Consider the following 17,452-nt stretch of genomic DNA (forward strand, 5'->3'; position numbering starts at 1 on the left):
TAAAATAAAGTTAGGTAAAATATAATAAAGTTATTAAAATAAAAAAAATTATTAAGAAAAAGAAAAAAACGGATGGATAGAATCCTAGGACAAATGGTGGAAGCAAAGCTATACAGACAAAACTTCACACAGAAGCATACACATACATACTCACAAAAAGAGGAAACGGGGAAAAAATCATAAATCTTGCTCTCAAAGTCCACCTCATCAATTTGGGATGATTCATCATCTAAAGGAGGGAAGGAAGGAAGGAAAGAAAGAAAGAATGAAAGCAGATAAAGTAAAATAAAATACAGTTATTAAAATAAAAAAATAATTATTAAGAAGCAAAATTTTTTTTTAAAAAAATCATAAATCTTGCTCTCAAAGTCCACCTCCTCAATTTGGGATGATTCGTTTTCTATTCATGTATTACACAGATGCAGCGTACATCAAGTTAATTGTGGAGCTTTAATCCCCTGCTTCTGAGGCTGCTTGGAGAGATTTCCCTTTCTATTCTTTGTTCTCACAGCTCCCAGGGCCTCAGCTTTGGATTTGGTCCCGCCTCTGCGTGTAGGTCACCAGAGGGCATCTGTTCTTTGCTCAGACAGGACGGGGTTAAAGGAGCAGCTGCTTCAGGGACTCTGGCTCAGTCAGGCTGGGGGGAGAGAGGAGTACAGAGTGCGAGGAGAGCGTGCGGCAGCAGAGGCTGGCGTGACTTGGCACTAGCCTGAGGAGCACCATGCATTCTCCCAGGGGAGCTGTCCTTGGATCCCGGGACCCTGGCAGTGGCGGGCTGCACAGGCTCCCTGGAAGGGGGGTGTGGATAGTGACCTGTGCTCACACACAGGCTTCTTCGTGGTGGCAGCAGCAGCCTTAGCGTCTCATGCCTGTCTGTGTGGTCCACACTTTTAACCGTGGCTCGTGCCCCTCTCTGGAGCTCTTTAAAGCAGTGCTCTTAATCCCCTCTCCTCGCACACTAGGAAACAAAGATGGAAGAAAAAGTCTCTTGCCTCTTCAGCAGGTCCAGACTTTTCCCTGGACTCCCTTCTGGCTAGCCATGGTGTACTAACAACCTGAAGGTTGTGTTCCTGCCACCAACCCCAGTCCTCTCCCTGCGCTCTGACCGAAGCCCAAGCCTCAGCTCCCAGCCCCGCCCGCCCTGGAGGGTGAGCAGACAAGCCTCTCGGGCTGGTGAGTGCTGGTTGGCACTGATCCTCTGTGTGGGAATCTCTCTGCTTTGTCCTCCGCACCCCTATTACTGTGCTCTCCTCCACAGTTCTGAAGATTTCCCCCTCCACCACCTTCAGTCTCCGTCCATGAATGGGCTTCCTAATGTGTGGAAACCTTTCCTCCTTCATAGCTCCCTCCCACTGGTGCAGGTCCCATCCCTATCCTTTTGTCGCTGTTTATTCTTTTTTCTTTTGCCCTACCCAGGTACGTGGGGAGTTTCTTGCCTTTTGGGAAGTCTGAGTTCTTCTGCCAGCGTTCAGTAGGTGTTCTGTAGGAGTTGTTCCACATGTAGATGTATTTCTGGTGTATCTGTGGGGAGGAAGGTGATCTCCGTGTCTTACTCTTCCGCCATCTTCCCCTCGTCCTACCATAGAGGCTTGATTACTGTAGCTTTGTAGGCGAGTCTGAAGTCAGGGATCCTGATTCCTTCAGCTACATTTTCTTTTCTCAAAATTGCTTTGGCTATTCGGGGTCTTTTATGTTTCCATGCAAATTGTGAAATATTTTGTTCTAGTTCTGTGAAAAATGCCATTGGTAGTTTCATAGGGATTGCAGTGTATATGTAGATTGCTTTTGGTAGTATAGTCATTTTCACAATGTTGATGCTTCCAATCCAAGACCATGGTATATATCTCTCCATCTGTTTGTATCATGTTTAATTTCTTTCATCAGTGTCTTATACTTTTTTGCATATAGATGTTTTATCTCCTCAGGTAGGTTTGTTACTAGGTATTTTCTTTTTTTGTTGCAGTGGTAAATTGGAGTGTTTCCTTAATTTCTCTTTCAGATTTTTCATCGTTAGTGGTTGGAATGAAAGAGATTTCTGTGCATTAATATCATATCCTGCTCCAAATTCATTGATTAGCTCTAATATTTTTCTGGTAGCATCTCTAGGATTCTCTATGTATAGTATCATGTTATCTGCAAACAGTGACAGCTTTACTTCTTGTTTTCTGATTTGGATTCCTTTTATTTCCTTTTCTTCTCTGATTGCGGTGTCTAAAACTTCCAAAACTACAGTAGCGGTGAGAGTGGGACACCTTGTCTTGCTCTTGTTACTGGAGGACATGTTTTCAATTTTTCATCATTGACAATTTTGTTTTCTGTGGGTTTGTCATATATGGATTTTATTAAGTTGAGGTAATTTCCCTCTATTACTACTTTCTGGAGAGTTTTTATTGTAAATTGGTGTTGAATTTTGTCAAAAGCTTTTTCTTCATCTATTGAGATGATCATATATTTTTTATCCTTCAATTTGTTAATATGGTGTATCACATTGATTGATTTGCGTATATTGAAGAATCCTTGCATTGCTGGGATAAACCTCAATTAATCATGGTGTCTGATCCTTTAAATGTGCTGCTGGATTCTGTTTGCTATTATTTTGTTGAGGATTTTTGCATCTATGTTCATCCGTGATATTCGCCTATAGTATTATTTTTTTGTGACATATTTGTCTGGTTTTGGTATCAGAGTGATGGTGACCTCATAGAATGTGTTTAGGAGTGTTCCTTCCTCTGCTATATTTTGGAAGAGTTTGAGAAGGACAGGTGTTAGCTTTTCTGTAAATGTTTGATAGAATTCATCTATGAAGCCATCTGGTCCTGGGATTTTGTTTGTTGGAGGATTTTTAATTACAGTTTCAATTTCAGTGCTTGTGATTTGTCTGTTTATATTTCTTCCTAGTTTATTCTCAGAAGGTTGTGTTTTTCTAAGAATTTGTCCATTTCTTCCAGGTTGTCCAGTTTATTGGTGTATAGCTGCTTATAGTACTCTCTCATGATCCTTTGTATTTCAGCAGTGTCAGTTGTTACTGCTCCTTTTTAATTTCTAATTATGTTGATTTGAGTCTTCTCCCTTTTTTAATTGATGAGTCTGACTAATGGTTTATCAATTTTGTTTGCCTTCTCAAAGAACCATCTTTAATTTTATTGGTCTTTGCTACTGTTTCCTTCACTTATTTTTTATTTATTCCTTATTTGATCTTTATGATTTCTTTCCTTTTGCTAACTTTGGGGTGTTATTGTTGATCTTTCTCTAACTGTTTTAGGTATAATGTTAGGTTGTTTATTTGAGACACTTCTTGTTTCTTGAGGTAGGATTGTATTGCTAAAAACTTCCCTCTTGGAACTGCTTTTGCTGCATCCCATAACTTTTCGACCATCGTGTTTTCACTGTCATTTTTTTCTAGGTATTTTTTGATTTCCTCTTTATTTTCTTCAGTGATCTCTTGCTTATTTAGTAGCGTATTTTTTAGCCTCATATGTTTGTATTTTTTACAGTTTTTTTTCCTGTAATTGATATCCAGTCTCATAGTGTAGTGTATGGAAAAGATACTTGATATGATTACAATTTTCATAAATTTACCAAGTCTTGGTTTGTGACCCAAGATGTGATCTCTCCTGGAGAATGTTCCATGAACACTTGAGAAAAAAGTGTATTTTGTTGTTTTTAGATGTAATGTACTATAAATATCAATTAAGTCCATCTTGATTAATGTAGCATTTAAAGCTTGTGTTTTCTTACTTATTTTCATTTTGTTTGATCTCTCCTTTGGTGAAAGTGGTGTGTTAAAACAATCCACTATGAATGTGTTACTGTTGATTTCCCCTTTTATGGCTGTTACCATTTTCCCTATGTATTGTGGTGCTCCTATGTTGGGTGCGTGTATATATATATATATATATATATATATATATATATATATATTTGCAGCACGTAGTCCTCTCACTGTTGTGGCCTCTCCCATTGCAGAGCACAGACTCTGGACGTGCAGGCTTAGCGGCCATGGCTTATGGACCCAGCCACTCCATGGCATGTGGGATCTTCCCGGACCAGAGGACAAACCCGTGTTCACTGCATCAGCAGGCGGAAGTGCGTATATATTTTTAATTGTTATATCTTCTTCTTGGATTGATCCCTTGATCATTATGTAGTGTAATTTTGTCTCTTGTAAGATTCTTTATTTTAAAATCTATTTTGTCTGAACTGAGATTTGCTGCTCCAGCTTTCTTTTGATTTACATTTGCATGGAATATCTTTTTCCATCCCCTGACTTTCAGTCTGTATGTGTCCCTAGGTCTGCAGTGGGTCTCTTGTAGACAGAATATATTCGGGTCTTGCTTTTGTATCTATTCAGCCAGTCTATGTCTTTTGGTTGGAGCATTTAATCCATTTACATTTAAGGTAGTTATCAATATCTATGTTCCTATTATGATTTTCTTAATTGTTTTGAGGTTTTTTTGGTAGGTCTTTTCCTTCTCTTGTGTTTCTTGCCTAGTGAAGTTCCTATAGCATTTACTGTAAATCTGGTTTGGTGGTGCTGAATTCTCTTAGCTTTTGCTTGTCTGCATAGGTTTAAATTTCTCCATCAAATTTGAATGAGATCCTTGCTGGGTAGAGTTATCTTTGTTGTAGTTTTTTTTTCCCTTTCATCACTTTAAATATGTCCTGCCACTCCTTCTGACTTGCAGAGTTTCTGCTGAAAGATCAGCTGTTAACCTTATGGGGATTCCCTTGTATGTTATTTGTTGCTTTTCCATTGCTGCTTTTAATATTTGTTCTTTATAGTTAGTTTTTTATAGTGTGAGTAGTATGTGTCTTGGTGTGTTTCTCCTTGGGTTTACCCTGTATGAGACTCTCTGCACTTCCTGGACTTGATTGACTATTTCCTCAACTATGATATTTTCAAATATTTTCTCAGTACCTTTCTTTTTCACTTCCTCTTCTGAACCCCTATAATTTGAATGTTGTGCATCTAATGTTGTCCCAGAGGTCTCTGAAACTGTCTTCAATTATTTTTATTCTTTTTTCTTTGTTCTGCTCTGCATTAGTTATTTCCACTATTTTATCTTCCAGGTGACTTATCCGTTCTTCTGCCTCAGTTATTTTGCTACTGATTCCTTCTAGAGAATTTTTAATTTAATTTATTGTGTTGTTCATCATTGTTTGTTTGCTCTTTAGGTCTTCTAGGTACTTGTTAAAAGTTTCTTGTATTTTCTCCATTCTGTTTCCAAGGTTTTGGATCATATTTACTATTATTACTCTGAATTCTTTTTCAGATAGACTGCCTATATCCTCTTTATTTGTTTGGTCTTGTGGGTTTTTACCTTGATACTCATCTGATGCATATTTCTCTGTCCTCTCATTTTGTTTATCTTACTGTGTATGGGGTCTCCTTTTTGTCAGCTGCAGGTCTGTATTTCCAGTTGTTTTTGGTATTTGTCCCCAGTGAGTGAGGTTGGTTCAGTGGCTCGTGTATGCTTCCTGGTGGAAGGGACTGGTGCCTGTTTTCTGGTTGGTGGAGATGGATCTTTTCTTTCTGGTTGGCAGGTCCATTTCCAGTGGTGTGTTTTTTGGTGTCTGTGAACTTAGTATGATTTTAGACTGCTTCTCTGCTAATGGGTAGTGCTGTGTTCCTGTCTTGGTAGTTGGTTGGCATGGGGTGTCTAGCACTGGAAATTGCTGGTCATTGAGTGGACCTGGGTGTTAATGTTGAGATGGAGATCTCTGGGAGAGCACTTGCCGATTGATATTAGTTGGGCCGGGAGGTCTCTTGTGGTCCAGTGTCCTGAACTTGACTCTCCTACTTCAGAGGCTCAGGCCTGACACCTGGCCAGAGTACCAAGACCCTCTCAGCCACACGGCTCAGAAGAAAAGGGAGAAGAAAAAGAAAGAAAGAAAAACTAAACTAAACTAAATAAATGTATTAAAATAAATTTAAATACATTATTAAAATAAAGATTAATTAAAAGGATAGAAGAGAGCAACCAAACAAATCCACCAATGATAACAAGCACTACAAACTAAACTATGATAAACATATAAATCAGAAACTAGTCCATTACATACAGTAAACCCCTAGTCTATAGTTGTTCCCAACGTCCACTGTCTCGATTTTGGGATGATTCATTGTCCATTCAGGTATTCCACAGATGCAGGGTACATCAAGTTGATTGTGGAGATTTAATCTGCTGCTCTTGAGGCTGCATGAAGAAATTTCCCTTCCTCTTCTTTGTTTTTACAGCTCCTGTGGTTAAGCTTTGGATTTCACCCCACCTCTGCATGTAGGTTGCCCTCTGGTATCTTTTCTTTGCCCAGACAGGAGGTGGTTAAAGGAGTGGCGGATTAGGTAGCTCTGACTCACTGATGCTGGGGGGAGGAAGGGGTACAGAATGTGGGACGAGCCTGCAGCAGCAGAGGCCAGTATGAAGTTGCAACAGCCTGCAGCACTGTGTGTTCTCCTGGGGAAGTTGTCCCTGGATCCCTGGACCCTGTCAGTTGCAGGCTGCACAGGCTCCTGGGAGGAGAGGTGTGGATAGTGATCTGTACTTGCACACAGGGTTTTGGTGGCTGCAGCTGCAGCCTTAGTGTTTCATGCCCATCTCTGGTGTCCATGCTGATAGCCACGGCCCATGCCCATCTCTGAAGCTCATTTAGGCAGTGCTCTGAATCTCTTCTCCTTGCACAGCTGGAAACAATGTTTTTTGCCTTTTAGGCAAGTCCAGACATTATCCCGGACTCCGTCCCAGCTAGCTGTGGTGCACTAGCCCCCTCAGGCTGTGTTCACACAGCCAACCCCAGTCCTCTACCTGGGGTTTAAACTCCGAATCTTGAGCCTCAGCTCCCAGTCCCCACTCACCCCAGTGGTTGAGCAGACAAGCCTCTCAGGCTGGTGAATGCTGGTCAGCACTGATTCTCTGTTCAGGAATCTCTGCTTTGCCCTCTGCACCCCTGTTGCTGTGCTCTCTTCCATGGCTCAGAAGATTCCCCCTCACACACTCACTGTCTCCACTAGTGAAAGGGCTTCCAAGTGTGTGGAAACTTTTCCCCCTTCACAGCTCCCTCCAAGGGGTGAAGGTACCATCCCTATTCTTTTGTCTCTGTTTTTTCTTTTTCTTTTGCCCTACCCAGGTACGTGGGGAGTTTCTTGTCTTTTGGGAAGTCTGAGGTCTTCTGCCAGCATTCAGTTGGTGTTCTGTAGGAGTTCTTCCATATGTATATGTATTTCTAATGTATTTGTGGGGAGGAAGGGGAACTCCACGTCTTACTCCTCCACCATCTTGAAGGTCCTCAATATGGGGATTTTACACAAACTGTTTCCTCTTCTTTGAAAGCTTTGTCTTTCCCTGTTCATCTATTTACCACATTTTATCCTTGTGATATTCTGTCATAGATCACTTTTTTTAGGGAAGTTTTATTGGACTCTCTTTGTTAAGTCCAATACTTTTGTAATACATGCTCTTAGCATTTTATACCTCGATTTCCTAATACTCACCACAATTATAATTTTGTGTTCATTTACCAAGTTCACTTACTACAGTTTATTTTAAAGTCTGTATGACAGGAATTGTTTCTCTTTTTCCCTTTGAGCCACCAGACTCAAGCACAGTGCATGAAACCACAATAATCTTTTTTTTTAATAGTTGAATGCTTGTATGAATGAATTGACCTGCTTGAATACATAATTCTAACTTCTAAATTAACAATATCTTAAAGAAAACAGAAGGACTTACAATGTACCAGTTTCACATTTTTATCTTACTGAACACTCACAACAAACTCTTGTGACAAGTGCTAGATTTATTTCAATTTTACAATTGAGGAAACTGTAGCCCAGTTAAATTATTGCACTGCCCTTAATCACATAATTAGTAAGTAGCAGGGCCAGTATTAAAACTCAGATCCATCTGGCTCTAGAATGCCAGAATGATTCCCTTATACCTTCTTGGGCAGGCAGGAATAAATTGTTTTTAATAAAGCTAAGTTTCCTTTAATTTTTTCTGACCAATAAATATTACAAGTAACTCACGTAAACAAAGCCAGCATTCTAATCTATATATTACATTTTCCTCCTTAAAATTGACAAGTCTACATTTTGTCTAGGTGAATGAAATATATATGTATGTCTCTAAGGAACCAAAGGCAAATAGATGCTTGCTGAGGGTTTGTCATATATGGCCTTTATTATGTTGAGGTATGTTTCCTCTATGCCCATTTTGTGGAGAGTTTTTATGATAAATTTGTGTTGAATATTGTCAAAAGCTTTTTCTGCATCTATTGAGATGATAATATGGTTTTTCTTCCTTAATTTGTTATTGTGCTATATCACATTGATTGATTTACATATATCAAAGAATCAATGCAAACCTGGGATAAATCCTACTTGATCATGGTGTATGATCCTTTTAATGTGCTGTTGGATTCTGTTTGCTAGTATTTGTTCAGGATTATTGCATCTATGTTCATCAGTGATATTGGTCTGTAATTTACTTTATTTGTGATATCTTTACCTGGTTTTGGTATCAGGGTGATGGTGGCTTTGTAGAATGAATTTGGGAGTGTTTCTCACTCTGCAATTTTTTGGAAGAGTTTGAGCAGGATCGGTGTTAGCTCTTCTCTAAATGTTTGATAGAATTTGACTGTGAAGCCATATGGTGCTGGATTTCTGTTTGTTGGAAGATTTTTAATTATGGTTTCAATTTCATTACTTGTGATAGGTCTGTTTATATTTTCTAATTCTTCCTGGTTCACTCTTGGAAAATTGTACCTTTCCAAGAATTTTTCCATTTCTTCCAGGTTGTCCATTTTATTGACATATAGTTGTTTGTAGTAGTCTCTTATAATCTGTTGTATTTCTGTAGTGCCGGTTGTGATTTCTTCTTTTTTATATCTAATTTTATTGATTTGCTTCCTCTCCTTTTTTTTCTTCATGAGTCGAGCTAAGGGTTTATCAATTTTGTTTATCTTCTCAAAGAACCAGCTTTTAGTTTTATTGATCTTTGCTATTGTTTTCTTCATTTCTAGTTCATTTATTTCTATTCTGAACTTTATGATTTCTTTCCTTCTACTGACTTTGTGTTTTTTGTTCTTCTATCTCTAATTGTTTTTTTTTTGTTTGTTTTTTGTTTTTTTTTTGTGGTATGTGGGCCTCTTACTGTTGTGGTCTCTCCCATTGCGGAGCACAGGCTCCAGACGCACAGGCTTAGCAGCCATGGCTCACAGGCCCAGCCACTCCACGGCATGTGAGATCTTCCCGGACTGGGGCATGAACCATGTCCCCTGCATCGGCAGGCGGACTCTCAAACACTGCGCCACCAGGGAAGCCCTCTCTAATTGTTTTAATTGTAGGTTTAGATTGTTTATTTGAGATTTTTCATATTTCTTGAAGTGATATTGAATTGTTTTAACTTCCCTCTTAGAAATGCTTCTGCTGTGTCCCATAGGTTTTTTGTCTTAATGTTTTCATTATCATTTATTTCTATTTATTTTTTTAATTTCTTCTTTGATTTCTTCTGTGATCTCTTGGTTATTTAGTAGCACACTGTTTAGCCTCCATGTATTTGTGTCTTTTACAGTTATTTTCCTGTAATTGATTTCCAATCTCATAGCAGTTTGGTCAGAAAAGTTGCTGGATATGATTTCAGTTTTCTTAAATTTTCCAAGGCTTGATTTGTGATCCAAGATGTGATCTATCCTGGAGAGTGTTCCATGTGCCTTTGAGAAGAAAGTGTATTCTGCCACTTTTGAGTGCAATGTTCTATAAATATCAATTAAATATATCGGTCTATTGTTTCATTTAAAACTTGTGTTTCCTTATTTATTTTCATTTAGGATGATCTGTCCATTGGTGTAAGTGGGGTGTTAAAGTCCCCTACTATGAATGTGTTACTGTCAATTTTCCCTTTTATGGCTGTTAGTATTTGCCTTATGTATTGAGGTGCTCCTATGTTGGGTGCATAAATATTTACAATTGTTATATCTTCTTCTTGGATTGATCCCTTGATCATTACATAATGCCCTTTTTGTCTCTTCTAATAGTCTTTATTTTAAAGTCTATTTTGTCTGATATGAGAATTGCTACTCCAGCATTCTTTTGGTTTCCATTTGCAAGGAATATCTTTTTCCCTTAATTTCAGTCTGTATGTGTCTCTAGGTCTGAAGTGGGTCTCTTGTAGACAGCATATATATGGGTCTCGTTTTTGTATCCATTCAGCCAGTCTGGGTCTTTTGGTTGAGGTATTTAATTCATTTATATTCAAGGTTTTTATCGATATATATGTTCCTCTTACCATTTTCTTAATTGTTTTGGGTGTGTTTTTGTGGGTCTTTTTCTTCTCTTGTGTTCTCCCCTTAGAGAACTTTCTTTAGCATTTGTTGTAAAGCTGGTTTGGTGGTGCTGAATTCTCTTAGCTTTTGTTTGTCTGAAAAGTTTTGACTTCTCCATCGAATCTAAATTAGATCCATCGTACTCAATGGTGAAAACCTGAAAGCATTTCCACTAAGGTCATGAACAATACAAGGATGTCCACTCTCACCATTCTTATTCAACACAGTTTTGGTCGTCCTAGCCACAGCAATCAGAGGAGAAAATGAAGTAAAAAGAGTACAATTTGAAATAGAAGAAGTAAAAGTGTCACTATTTGCCAATTACATGATATTATACATAGAAAATACTAAAGACATCACCAGAAAACTACTAGAACAATCAGTGAATTTGGTAAGTTTGCAGGATACAAAATTAGTGCACAAAAATCTCTGGCATTCCTATACACCAACAATGAAAAATCAGAAAAAGAAATTAAGGAAAAACTCTTACCACTGCAACATAAAGAATAAAATATCTAGGAATAAACCTGCCTAAGGAGGTGAAAGACTTGTACTCATAAAAGTATAAAACACTAATGAAAGAAATCAAATATGACATAAACAGGTGGAGAAATGTACCATGTTCTTGGATTGGAAGATATCCAATGGATAATAATGGATCATTACTGTGAAAATGACTACACTACTCAAAGCAATCTACAGATTCAATGCAATCCTTATCAAACTACCAGTGGAATTCATCAAAGAATTAGAACAAAAAATCTTAAAATTCGTATGGAAACAAAAATGACCCCGAATAACCAAAGCAATCTTGAGAAAGAAAAATGGAGTTGGAGAAATCAGGCTCCCTGACTTCAAACTATACCACAAAGCTACATTAATAAACACAGTATGGTACTTGCACAAAATAAGAAACATAGATCAATGCTACAGGATAGAATGCCCAGAGATAAACCCATGCACATATAGGCACCTAACTTATGACAAAGGAGGCAAGAACATACATTGGAGAAAAGAGAGCCTCTTCAAAAAGTGGTGCTGGGATAACTGAACAGCTACATGTAAAAGAATGAAATTAGAACACTCCCTAACACCATAAACAAAAATAAGCTCCAAATGGAGTAAAGACTTAAATGTAAGACCAGACAATATTAAACTTTTAGAGGAAAACATAGGAAAAACAGTCTTTGACATCAACCACAGCAAGATCTTTTTTGATCCACTTCCTAGAGTACAGAAATATAAACAAAAATAAACAAATGGAACTTAATTAAACTTAAAACCTTTTGCACAACAAAGAAAACCATAAACAAGACAAAAAGACAACCCTTATAATGGGAGAAAATATTTGCAAATGAAACAGCAGACAAAGGAATAATCTCCGAAATATACAAACAGCTCATGTAGCTCAATATCAAAAAACAATCAAGTTAAAAAATGGGCAAAAAACCTAAATAGACATTTCACCAAAGAAGACATACACATGGCCAAGAGGCATATGAAAAGATGCTCAACATCACTAATTATTAGCGAAATGCAAATCAAAACTACAATGAGGTTCACCTCACGCTGCAGAATGGTCATTATCAACAAATCTAGCAACAATAAATGCTGGAAAGTGTGTGGTGAAAAGGGACCCCTCCTGCACTGTGGGTGGGATATAAATTGATACAATCACTATGGAAAACAGTATGGAGGTTCCTTAAAAATCTAAAAATAGAACTAGCGTATGACCCAGCAATTCCACTACTGGGCATATACCCTGAGAAAACCATAATTCAAAAAGAGACATGTACCACAATGTCCATTGCAGCACTGTTTACAATAGCCAGGACATGGTATCAACCTAAATATCCAATGACAAATGAATGGATAAAGAAGATGTGGCACATATATACAATGGAGTATTACTCAGTCATAAAAATGAGCAAAGTTGAGTATTTGTAGTGAGGTGGATGGACCTAGAGTCTGTCATACAGGGTGAAATAAGTCAAAAGATAAAAACAAATACCATATGCTGATGCATATGTATGGAATCTAAAAAGAAAGAAAAAAAAGACAGTACTGATGAACCTAGTTGCAGGGCAGAAATAGAGAGGTAGACACACTACCAAATGTAAAATAGTTGGCTGGCGGGAAGCAGCAGCATAGCACAGGGAGATTGGTTTGGTGCTTTGTGATGACCTAGAGGGGTGGGTTAGGGAGAATGGGAGGGAGGTTCAAGAGGGAGGAGATATGGGGACTTGTGTATGCATATGACAGATTTGCTTTGTTGTGCAACAGAAACTAACATGGTATTGTGAAGCAGTTATACTCCAATAAAGATCTATTTAAAAAAGAAAGCAAGTAGACCTAGTATTATTGAAACTAAAACATTGAAAAAACAAACCTAGAAGTAGTCATCCTTAATATTTGAAAACTGTGCATTAAAGTCTCAGTAATGCAGTCCTTTTCTTTCCTGGAGATGGTTTCACTGTAGAATATTTGAAGAAAATCAATATAAACATCTTCCTTTAGGCAGGATATGTTGAAAAGAAGTGCATGTCTACTACACAAATTTCCTCAGAAAGGAAAAGTATAAATCATGGAAATAAAGAAATTGTAAAGAATGATATGAATTTTTGATCTCAGTAATGAAAAGCAAATGGTTGCTAATATTTATGGCAATTATTTCATTTTATTGGTAAATCTTTTCCACTCATAAATGATTTTTCCTTGGGCTCCTGGAGTAGTACCAAATAAGACATTGCAGAAATAATTTTATATACCTTCTCTTAATAAAAAAAAAAAAGTAAGCCATTTTAACAAGGGACAGAAATCACCACACTGAAAATTAAACATCCCCAAATTTCAATGCAGCATGGGGTAAAGGCCACCTGTTAATAATCAGAATGATTCTGAACAAGGAGTAAGGAGTCTATGATGCTCAAAAAAGCAGTGAAATTGTTCATACATGATATTTGCTCTCTTTTTCTGTTTAATTGCCTCACTTAGAAAGAAAGCCACTGCATTTGAGAATGGCAGTCTCTCCCTATTTGAACAGAGTGAATCTTTGTAATAGGGAGTGTATAAAAGAATGGACTGTGAAGTTGTCTTTTCATGGCCTAGTTAGAATAGGTGTCAGGTTCCATTGCTGTAAATTAATGACCAGTGTGCTCTTTACTGAAAGGGATCTCTTCTTTCCCTGGTCAGGCAGCTGGAGAAACACAAAATAAATAGAGAACAAGGCCAAACTCACAGTAGTTCTTCTTTTTCTTACGGGGTTGTCTTTTTAAAAGAAAGACAATTTGGTCAGAGACCTTTAGACTTTATTATTTCTTTTAGTAATTGCGAAAATAGTTGGACTTTAATGAAGAAATTAGAAATATGACCAAAGTAGGGTTTTCCTCAATCTTAATTAGATTTTTGGTTACATGGGCACAGCATATTTAGTGGGATAATAATTACAATTAAAGTGCAGGGATAATATCTAGTTAAAGAACAAAAATAATGTTTTTATGAGTACAGTGTATTTTTACACCAACACACATAATCATAGTTTCCTTATTGAAATTCAAAGCCTATTCAATAATGAATTTCTTGTTTAAGTCAAGAAATCTGACTAGAGATTTCAGTAACTGACTCTGATAGTCACTTTACAATTTCCATTGAAGCATTTTCCAGGTAAAACTCTGCACTTACTTTTCCAACTTAGGCAATTTTTAGACAAATTTGCCTTTCCGTGTATATAATGATATATAAATTTCCCCTCCCACATTAGGCCATGATTTTCCATGTTTTTGTGACTATATGCCTAAAGACTGAGTCTTATAGGCCAGTGTTTCTCAGAGTGCAGTCCAGCATCAGAAGCATCAGAGGTGTTTTTAAAATGCAGATTTCTGAGCCCAATAAACACAAGTATTTCAGATGCACAGACCACATTTTGAGAAGCACTAATAAAGGTCATGATATTTTCCCTTGGAAAGATTTTCCCAGTATTTTGCAACCATTTTACTTGTATGCCTCATTTAATGAAACAAAAATGACCTCTTAATGGAGCAGTTATGTGGGCAACTCTTAGCCTTTGATAAAGTTGGTAAACTTGTGCTTCTGACTTGATCAAAATATCTTTGATTTATATCCCATCTGAGTGGCTTTCACATAAAAATATTTTCAAATAAAAAAAGAAATGGACAAACAAATAAGTAAAACCTTTGGAGATTGTCTACACTGCTGAAACATGTATGAAGACCCATTGTTAAGCACTAAGGGAAAGGGAAAGGGAAAGGTGCATAGATCATAATGAAAACAGGTGACAAGGCATGAAGATGAGTTTTTGATCTGAGTGTAAAAGTTAGACTCTAGAAAGTCTACAGAGCAATGCCACGGTCAAAAATTGAAAAGAGAATGCAGCAGAGCCCCCTGGCATGGTGGTCTTAGCAGTTACAATTCAGAAAATAAAACTCAGGCCCACCTAGTTAATCTGACCCTATGCTGCCGTTTATGAGACCCTCCAGTTTAAAAGTTCATGACCTGGAGTCTAAGCACTCTTAAGGGGCCCATGAATGAATTTTACATGAGTTAGAAATGTCCTGAAACTATGCAAAGATTTATGTACATGTGTGTTTTTACTGTCTGAGGGAGGGAAGGTAAGGTTGTCCATAATTCTAATCAGTTTCTCAGAGATGATTATGACCCCACAATAGGTGAAAAAACACAAGAAGTCTCTTTTGATTTGCCTTAAGTCCCCTTAATTCTACACACTTATTGAAGTGGGGTTAGAGATTGAAGCAAGCTGAACATCTGAAAAGATGGGATGAAAGGGAAAACCACTTCCACCCAGAAGTAATTGACCTAGTATGGCTAAAGCATTATTTCATTACCTGGGCACTGACACAATATGCCATTTTATCCACCCCCACCAGTCCCCCCAACGCCCACCCCCACCCCGCAACACACATAGCAGAAACAGTAAACCTCAGCTCATGCAGAGTTTGTACTTGGCAAAATATTGTCAAAATAAAGCAAAACAAGAAATATGAACAGGGAAAGCAGTTCTTAATTCTAATTTTGAGGTTCATCTCTTGTCTAGTCCAACTTCCTTCTGTTTCTTTGAAACCAAGCTTGTTTTCACCTTCTGAACCCTTGCTCTTCAGTCTAGCTAGAAAATTTGCCACTAGATCCTAAAAGGTTGGTCCTAAAACAACAGTGGAATGCCTTTCACTCCTTTTTATTAAAGTAGGCAGTCTCTATCTCTAAGTTCATCAGATACTTGAATGATACTCATGTATTCAAGGTCACTATAATCAGGGTGATTCCATCAAGATCCTGTACCAGAAAAGCTTATGGTTGATGGGACATGATTTTGACTGGGTAGGGATAAAGGATAGGTCAGTGAATGATGGAATGCCTCTATGTGAGGAAACTGCGAGTGTGCTAAAGCTGATATAAAACATAGTTTATAATCTTGATGATCGGAAAATATTCTATGCAATAGTCACCTACTTGTTGGAGAAGCAGACCAAGTGAAGGTAAGCGTAGGAGAGTATAACTAGTTCTCCCACAAAGCAGGACTCCTTGGAACAACTATTTGCCTGCCACTTATAAGACTTTTTGTCTCAAGTTAACTTAAAATCTAACTTGATCTATACCTTACTCCTGAAGGTAACTATCTCAAATAGTGCTGTGCAAGATAATAGTCAATAATTACCTGGTATAAAGTCGATAGTTTGTATGAAAACATGCATGTAGTTAATCACTCATTCATTCAATAATCATTTATTGTTATCTGGTATAGATTGTCAATGAAGAATTGTTTCAGTTCGAATCAGATCAACCAGTATAAAAATAACATATGCAGATGGTCATTGCCTTTTACGAGGTACCAAAAGAAACATTTCCATTAAATAGCTTTACTGTCAATGCTTGTAATGCTTGCCCATTCTCTATGTTTGAGTTTCACTTTGGGAGCATATTTAAAATAAATCCTACTGCATGTGGGAGTCAAAATATGATACCAAACTAGATTGATTAGGCTGTACTGGCAGTAACAAGTAAAGAGGATCCACCAAATTTTATCAATTCCTAGTGAGAAAGAAATTAAAGAGAATTAAGAGATTTGGGAACTAGATTTTCTATTTTGTCTCAGATTTCCAAACTTGAACTCTTTTTTTTTTAAACATCTTTATTGGAGTATAATTGCTTTACAATGGTGTGTTAGTTTCTGCTTTATAACAAACTGAATCAGTTATACATATACATATGTTCCCATATCTCTTCCCTCTTGCATCTCGCTCCCTCCCACACTCCCTATCCAACCCCTCTAGGAGGTCACAAAGCATGGAGGTGATCTCCCTGTGCTATGCAGCTGCTTCCCACTAGCTATCTATTTTATGTTTGGTAGTATATATATGTACATACCACTCTCTTGCTTTGTCACAACTTACCTTTCCCCCTCTCCATATCCTCAAGTCCATTCTCTAGTAGGTCTGTGTCCTTATTCCTGTCTTGCCCCTAGGTTCTTCATGACATTTTTTCCCTTAAATTCCATATATATTTGTTAGCATACGATATTTGTCTTTCTCTTTCTGACTTACTTCACTCTGTATAACAGACTCTAGGTCTATCCACCTCATTACAAATAGCTCAATTTTGTTTCATTTTATGGCTGAGTAATATTCCACTGTATATATGGACCACATCTTCTTTATCCATTCATCCGATGATGGACATTTAGGTTGTTTCCATCTCCGGGCTAATGTAAATAGAGCTGCAATGAACATTTTGGTACATGACTCTTTATTTTTTTATTATTATTTTTTTTGCGGTATGCGGGCCTCTCACTGATGTGGCATCTCCCGTTGGGGAGCACAGGGTCCGGATGCACAGGCTCAGCAGCCATGGCTCACAAGACTACCACTCCACAGCATGTGGGACCTTCCCGGACCAGGACACGAACCTGTGTCCCCTGCATGGGCGGGTGGACTCTCAACCACTGTGCCACCAGGGAAGCCCCATGACTCATTTTGAATTATGATTCTCTCAGGGTATATGCCAACTAGTGTGATTGCTGGGTCGTATGGTAATTCTCTTGCAGTTTTTTAAGGAACCTCCATACTGTTCTCCATAGTGGCTGTACGAATTTACATTCCCA

The sequence above is a fragment of the Globicephala melas genome, chromosome X, assembly GCF_963455315.2.
Source record: "Globicephala melas chromosome X, mGloMel1.2, whole genome shotgun sequence".
NCBI lineage: Eukaryota > Metazoa > Chordata > Mammalia > Artiodactyla > Delphinidae > Globicephala > Globicephala melas.